Source organism: Poecile atricapillus, chromosome Z, assembly GCF_030490865.1.
Source record: "Poecile atricapillus isolate bPoeAtr1 chromosome Z, bPoeAtr1.hap1, whole genome shotgun sequence".
Lineage (NCBI taxonomy): Eukaryota > Metazoa > Chordata > Aves > Passeriformes > Paridae > Poecile > Poecile atricapillus.
The window spans coordinates 73119893-73127796 of NC_081289.1; the positions used below are offsets into that span (position 1 = coordinate 73119893).

The 7904-nt window shown below is 43.5% G+C and overlaps 1 long non-coding RNA gene across 2 annotated transcripts; it reads left to right on the top strand.

The window, feature by feature from the left end:
• The first annotated feature begins 111 nt into the window (after positions 1–111).
• On the top strand, positions 112–7174 carry LOC131592815 (uncharacterized). Of its 2 annotated transcripts, none has more exons than XR_009280712.1 (3): positions 112–633; positions 1179–3113; positions 6932–7174. It is a non-coding gene; the product is annotated as an uncharacterized LOC131592815 (long non-coding RNA). The 2 variants fall into 2 exon arrangements; XR_009280711.1 differs by having other exon boundaries at positions 115–633; positions 1179–1336.
• Positions 7175–7904: the final 730 nt, after the last annotated feature.

Here is a 7904-nt window from a genome sequence, read left to right on the forward strand (position 1 = left end):
GGATACGGGGCGGAGTCGCCGCGGGCGCGCTGATAACGCCGCGCGCCGGGACAGGGGACGCGGAGCGGAGCGGCGGCTCGGCTCGGCATGGCATGGCATGGCATGGCATGGCATGGCATGGCATGGCATGGCATGGCATGGCATGGCATGGCATGGCATGGCATGGCATGAGGGAGAGGATCCTGCCCCTCTGCCCTACCCTGGAGAGGCACAGCTGGGACTGCTGTGTCCAGCTTTGGGATCCTCAGCATAGAGACAGGGAACCACGGGAGGGGTCCAGCAGGTGAAGATGAGGATGGTGTGGGAGCATGTCTGCCATGTGAGGAAAGACAGCTGGAGCTGAGCCTGTTTAGTCTGGAGAACACTGAGGATCTCATTAATGCATACAAATATCTTCAAGGCGGGTGCCTGTGGGGATGATGGTTCCAGACTGCTTTCGGTGGTGCCCAGTGACAGGATGAGGAGCAGTGGCCATAAACTAAAACACAAGAAGTTCCACCGCAATATTAAGAAGAATTTCTTCAGATTGAGGGGTGGCACAGCTCTGGAATTGCTGCCTGTGGAAGGCGTGGAGTGTCCCCCTCTGGAGACATTGAAACCCACCCGGACGCGTTCCTGTCTCAGCTGCTCCAGGTGACCGTGCCTTGAGGGCGGAGGGGCTGAAGGAGATTATCTCTGAACGGGAATAATTCTGTGATTCTGAGAAACAAAACCGGCTCCGGTAGCATTCCCGGAGCAGCCTCCCTGCCGGCAGAGGGTATCGCTGCTCTCTCCGCGACAGCTCCTGCTGGCATTGCAGCCTCTGATTTCAAGAAGCAGAGAGTACTTGATGCATTTCTCCCCTTGTTCTTCCCCTCAAGCAGTTTCCTCGCCAAACTACTTGAGCTCCGTCTGGCTGCTCTTTCCCTCAGCGGAACTGGGAAGAGAATCAGCGAAATGAGAAAACTCATTGGCTGAGATAAAGACTAAATTGTCTAGTAAGTATAAATATTGCCTCTTAAACTATAGGGAATGCAAAAACTGCACACACAAGAAAGCAAAACAAGAAATTAATTCGCTGCTTCCTGTGACCAGGCAGGTGTTCAGCCACCTCCAGAATGGTGCTCATCAAGTGTAACAGTGACTTGGGAAGACGAATGCCATCACTCTGAATGTCTCCCCTTTTGTTCTCCCCACAGCTTTATATCCTGATAATGATGCTGTATGGCATGGAATATGATTAACACTGTGTTCAGCACAAATTCAGAACAAGGCTCCATACTAGCTAATTAGCTCTGCCCCAGCCAAAACCAGCCCACAGAAACACCAGTCCAGCATTACTCTGAAGACACAAAAAGTATGAAAGTATGTATACTCATAGTTCAGTTATTGCCTGTTAGGACACACAGTGAGAGATGTATCCTTTGCCTCCTTTCCAAAATTATAACAAAGAGCAGGAGGCTCCATGATAGCTCCAGAAGAATAAGGGAAGGGCATTCAACCAGGTATAGAAAGAACAATATTGTAAGAAGATTTTGGAGTCCAGTCTTAGTAGGCGCAGAAGTAGTATTTACATACATTGGTGCCTTGCTCACCAGCAAACTCCACTAAATGATACTTGACAGTGGCTTTTGCTCCACTCCCTTTATTGCTGTGATGCTTGAGGTGATGGATGGATCACTTTAACACTGCCTAACAGAAGTACTTTGTTAGGGAAGATAAAGCCCACTAACAGTATTATTGATATGTCTAGAGGAACAGCTAGAATTAGTTCAAACTGATCAATCCCATTGCTCAGGGATCCAAAAAGCTCAGTTTTTACCAGAAAGAGTAGATATAGGAGGTTCTTGAAAAGTTATATCATCTGGACTATTTCAGGTATCACAATACTCTTGCTGCTACTGTTTTTCCCTGCTTTGCTACATTCACAAACTGCCCCCATGTCCAGGTCCCCTTCTCCCATGTGGTTTTGGTACCAAGAGCTCCTACAGTTAATAAAGAGGAAAAAAGGTGGCTTAGAAAATGCACTTTGACATCTCATGACATCAATACTACTTTTAGCCCCCTCATGGTTTCTGAAGAATACCCAGCCTGATACAATGAAGAGGCAAATGTGTCAAAATGTTACCTAAGTTACAAATTACCCTAGAATGGTACAGATCCTTAACATATGAGAAATGTATTACCTGAAGAACATAATGGAAGTTTGCAGACAGTGTTCCAGGACAGGGGAGAGAGGAGAGATGTTTGAACATTTCTGCTTGCTCCATTTTGGAGACATTGCTGGAAGAGTAGGTTAGTCTGAACATGGACATAAGAAAAAATAGGTGCACAAGTAGGATTTGGAGCTGTGTATCATTGTAGTTTCTTTTTCTTCCTGTGCATTTTCTAATTTTTTTGATAAACTAACATGCACTCCTTTAACCCATTAGCTCACATGAAACAAGTTCAGTTAAAGCTGGTACATTCAGGTTATATTTTCCCAAAGATAAATCCTCCAGGGAACTTGAATGCTTTGGTGGCAAAGTTGGCAGTAGCTTTTGTCAAGCTCCAATGGCAATTAACGGAGTAGGAAGGTCAGGCATAACACAGAGAAGCTCACCCAGTACTTACACCACCTCACAGCTCCAAGCAATGTGCAGAATCACACAGTGGTGTAGTCAAACTGGTTTTTAATCTGTGCTTATCAGTCAGCCCTGGCAGTCAGAAAGGCAACAATAAGATATTTGGAAAATGATGTTGTGGTCTGTTTGCACTGAGCAAGGAGAGAAGGTGGCAGAGAATAAAAAAGGGGCCAGCCATTTGCACATCCAGAAAGGGATCTCAGAAGAGGAGCTGGATTGCACAGGACAAGCAAGACCTGAAAGTGGAGAACGTTTTGCTTGGAGAATCTCACCAAATTGAGATTTGCACTGGATAGGAAGACACTCTCAGATGCCAAGCACTAGCCAGATTCAGAACTCTATAAGCACTTATTTGCAGTTTATGTGAATGAGAATAAAGACTGAGGCAGAGCCTTGAGAGTCTGCAATCTCTTGATTGATCTCTTCAGCTTGCCTAAGGCATTAATTACACTCATCCCTTCAATAAACAGTTTCTACACTAAAATCTCCAACGAAGGACGGAAGTGGCCGGTAAGTGGACTGAAAAGCAGTACCTTCTGTAAGCAGTAGGAACTCAGTACCCTCAGTTGCTACAAGCTGGTATTTGGGGTCAAATTTGCATGCAAGGAGACAATGCAAGCACTACTCCCCTGCTTTGCTCCATGTGTTATATGGTAAAAGGTGAGTGAAGAGCTGGCACACACCATCAGGAGGATGGTGATATACTATAGAACCAGTACCATATCACCCACGTGGAGAAACATAAATACTTAAAATACATTGAAGCAAGTTTTAGGGAAAGGAAATCACCCACAAAAAAGTTAATGACAATTTAAGCTTAAATCTGTGTTCATCTTGGTTCTCTGATTGTAAAGGAAAGAGAACCATAAAGAAAATTATCTAGAAGGGTTTTTATTAAGTGAGAAGCACCATAGAAAGGGCCACACTTGTGGTGATGCACAAGACATTATAATAACTAATAAGATATATTCAGTAGCAGACTTGGATGAAGAATGGTACCTAAACCCTGGAGAGGTTCTCTGAACCTTGTGGAGGAGATAGGAAACAAAGAAAAAGGTGAACCCAGTGATCATGTGGTTACTTTATGTATCAAAGGCTGCAGTGAGCCTGTTCAGAAGACTCTGTACTGGGCTTTTCCTCACATTACAGTGCTTTCATAATCAGATCAAATAACTTACTATCTAAGACTTTGTAGGTAATCATTAATTTAATGGCAATAACATATACTTTGTTTTACATACATGACATGACATGCTATGGGTCCAGACATCAGGGATTGTTTAGGCAACATTGATCCAAAACAGGCTTAACCAGCTGGTCCAGGTAACACGCACATCCCTTGGGATGTGATCATCCATTCAAACTCCTAATCAAGCAGACTATTGGAGGAAGTCCAGCTCTGGGGTCCCCAATATCAGCAGGACATGGAGGGAGTCCAGAGGACCACAAGGATGAACAGGGGGTTGGAGTACCTTTCCTGGGGAGACAGGCTGAGAGAGATGTTCAGCCTGGAGAAGAGAAGGTTCCAGGGAGAGCTTATAGCACCTTCTTGTACCTAAATAAAGCCTACAAAAAAGATACAGAAGGATTTTTTGCCAAGGCATGTAAAGACAGGACAAGGAGGAATGGTTTTAAACAAAGAGAGTAAGTTTGTGAACTTTGTGAGTTTTTTCTGTTGTGAAAAAAACTAACTGTGAAAGTGGCAGGGCCCTGACAGAGGTTGTCCAGAGAAGTTGTGGATGCCTCATTCCTGGAACTGTTCAAGGCCAGGTTGGACAGGGCTCTTAACAACCTGGTCTAGTGGAGGTGTCCCTGCCCATGGCAGGGGGATCAGAAGGAGATAAGCTTTAGGGTCCCTTCCAACCCAAACCATTCTGTGAGTCCATGAAGTACACACCTGTGCTGAAGCCACAAGCTGACCTTCAACTCTGGATTGATTACTGCAGTGGACCACAGCTCAGGGTGAAAAGACAGTTGAAGTGTGTTGAAGACACTTAAAGAAGTAAGAGAGCTTATCCAGTGACTAGGCCAGTCTGATCCTAAAATCAGATTAAATAACTTAAAACATCAAAGAGAAAAAGTAAAGATATAGACTTGTATTAACTGGAAAAATAAGGGTAGAGAAAAATTCAGACGTGAAAGTGAAAATGAAGAATGGAGTATCATGAAAACGACATAATACTGTAATATACTGTTTTCTATTAGTTTGTTTCACAGCACAACCCTCAGCAGGCAGGATAGGCAGCCTGTCATTGTCCATGTGGTGCAGAATTCTAAGGATGCAATTCCTTGTTGCAGCCCAGGTGTGTCCTGTAGCCTGTGACTTTAGATGTTAGCTCTGATACTTCATGGTAACCTACAGATAGTGGCTGGGTAGCCTGGATAAATGGGCTACTGATGCATATATGTTTTGGTCCTTGTGTTTAGGACACCACTACTTTAAAATCTTTCTAGTTGGAAAGGCACTTATCGTCTTGGTCCTCCATGGGCCAGTTCTGCTACATTTTTCTAGTTTTCTTCCTCTCCTGCAGGAGCTCCTTGAGCAGATCATGCGATCCCCCTTTAACCTTCCTGTCTACATCTTTCAAGTTACAATATTCCTTCCCCGTTCATATTTCCAGTTTTTTTTGGGAACATGAAAGAGCACTGCCCAATACAGCATGTTCTCCATATTGAGCTGGAAGACTTGTTATTTTTTAGTACAGTACCCTGCTGTTGGGGGAGATGAAACAGGGAAACCTTATGAATATGATTGTTTAGCAAAAGATTCTGAAAACATGAAACCTAGAATCCAAATAGAATGGAAAACTAGCTTTGAGCTATAGGATACTGAGTGCTAGTTACTATATAACCAAAGAACAATAGCCTAGCCAGCTGAAGGAGAATCCCTGTTGATTGAACAATACCCTTCTGTTGATAGTGAATCCAAAGGTCAAGCAGCAAGAGAAGAATTTGAAAGGTAGCTTTTAGAGTTTAAAATGTAACACTGTATGGTAATGTAGTAGTTCTTATAGGCTATCTGTAAATTCTATAGAATGTGTGTAATGTAGTGGTTGGTTACTGGGAATTAGAATATTCACTACAGAAAAAGATAAAATGTATTGTAACAAGAACTTCGCTCTCTTACTTTTACCTGCCCTTACTTGCTCTTACTTTTACCCTCTCTTAACTTCTGCACCTCTCTTACTTAACTTCTTACACTCTCTTACCTGCTCCTTTCTTAGCCTCTCTTAACTCGCCCTCTCTTACTTCTCTTATTCCCTGCTCTTACCCGCTCATCTCTTACTCTCTCCTACCTCCTTCCCTCATGCTCCCTGACTCCTCTCTCCACTCTCTCTCCCCCTCTTTGAGCACGTTTATGCTGTGGCTGGCAGCATAAACTGTTCCCTTCCTCCCTCTACCTAAATAATAAACTGCTTATACCCGAACAGCCTGACCCTGGAGAAGTCTCTCACTGTGAGCGTGTTTTGTACATCTGCACCCTGCCTTTATTTCTGTTTGACTTTCCAATTTCCAACTCATTCTTCTCTTGCCCTGTAACACAGGTATCTTAAACGAAACGGTTATGCACCTTACTGCTATAAAGAGTTTACACAGCACACTGTAGTGCACTGAAAACATTTCTCTAGCACAGATCACCTGGGAGAGCTATTAATACCATGTTTTATAGTTTAATTTTAAATAAAAATACAAAAAAGCAGAGAGTGAGTTATTATGAAAAGTCTGTAGGAATTGAGTTGGTTTCAACATTTTTATTAAATTCTCTTTTTCTATAATACTTTTGTGTCTTGCCTGCTCTCCTCCTCAGTCCTTGAGTCTTATAGGTATGATGAAAAAACCCCAAATGTTTAGAGGCACCTTATTAAGTGTAAAGAGAGTGAGCATGGGAGAGAAACAAACCCCAAAAGACCAAAATAAGTTTTCATGAGGCTTTTGCACTCCTGCAAACCAGAATCCAAGTCTGCAAATCTTCAGTTTGAGAATAACTCGTTGTTTGGGTTAGGTGTCCTTCCTTTTGTTCCTTCTCACCAGAATTTTCCCCATTAGTTACAGGGAAACCTGACTGCTGGTACTTGTTGGGTGCTTGAGAAGACTTTGAGACTTCTCAAGAGTTTGGATGGGCCCAGAGGAGGGGAGGCAGGAAAAAGGGAGGGTGGGAGCAGCTGCTGGCTGGCTTGTTTTCTTCTGCTTCAGAGCAGGACACACTCGGAGCTGTTGTTGCTGTTTCTTCTTTGTCATCTTCTTCATCTTCATTGTTTTGTCTTCATCTTTGTCTTCTTTGTCTTCTTCTTCTTTGTCTGTGGGCCCTCTGCTGGGACATCCTGCAGTGCCAGCCACCGCCACAAAGCTGCTGATTCACCTCATCCACCAGCCCAGGATCTCAGCTCATCCCTGCTGTTCCAGCCGACAGTTCCTCAGAGCCCTGCAGGAGCACCGGGACTGACTGCCCGAGGGGTTTGTGAAAACAAAGCCTCTCCATCCCTTCCCGTCTCAGCCGAGAAAGCTGTCACGGGGCCCCTGGTTCTGTTTTCTTGCTAATGCTGTAGCTATTGTTGTTTGCCTTGTTATAAATACTAGTAAAGAACTGTTATTCCTATCCCCAAATCTCTGCCTGAGAGCCCCTTGGTTTCAAAATTATAATAATTCAGAGGGAGGGGCTTTACATTTTTCATTCCAGTGGAGGTTCCTGCCTTCCCTAGCAGACACCTGTCTTCAAAGCAAGACACTAATTTAGAATTTAGCAGGTCCTGTACTTTTTCCACATCCCAGCATAGTCATAAGTAAAACCAGAGTGACACTGCTTTCTGCAACCTTTGGTGATGCTTACCTTGTTTCACTTTTAACCCTTAGACATATTAGAACATTAAAGTTTCCTTATGAGACAGGGAATTTCTATACAGCAATGTCTTTATACTTGACAAAAAGGGAATCTCAGTTGAGTTGCTAGCATTTTTAACTGCTGTATTTTAAATTAAGGTGTAGAATTTTGCTCTGCTTGAAGCCAAGAATTAAATCTCTCACAGATCTCGTTAAGGACCATTTCTTAAGGCTGTCACTGTTACTAATCTTTATTAATTTGAAAGCACCAGTGTATCCCTTCATGCCATGTAATTCCAGTCCCAACAGTCCCTCACATTCTTTGTAAAAGCCAAGGCATATCAAATGGATCCAGCAGACAAGGGAAAAAGAGAGGACTGGAACATATAGCATAGGAGGGGTGTCAAATGGGACTGTTGTGCTTCTTCTCAGAAGTGCAGGCTAAGTGCACTAACTATAGTGCATAACTATCTGTTTGGAGGT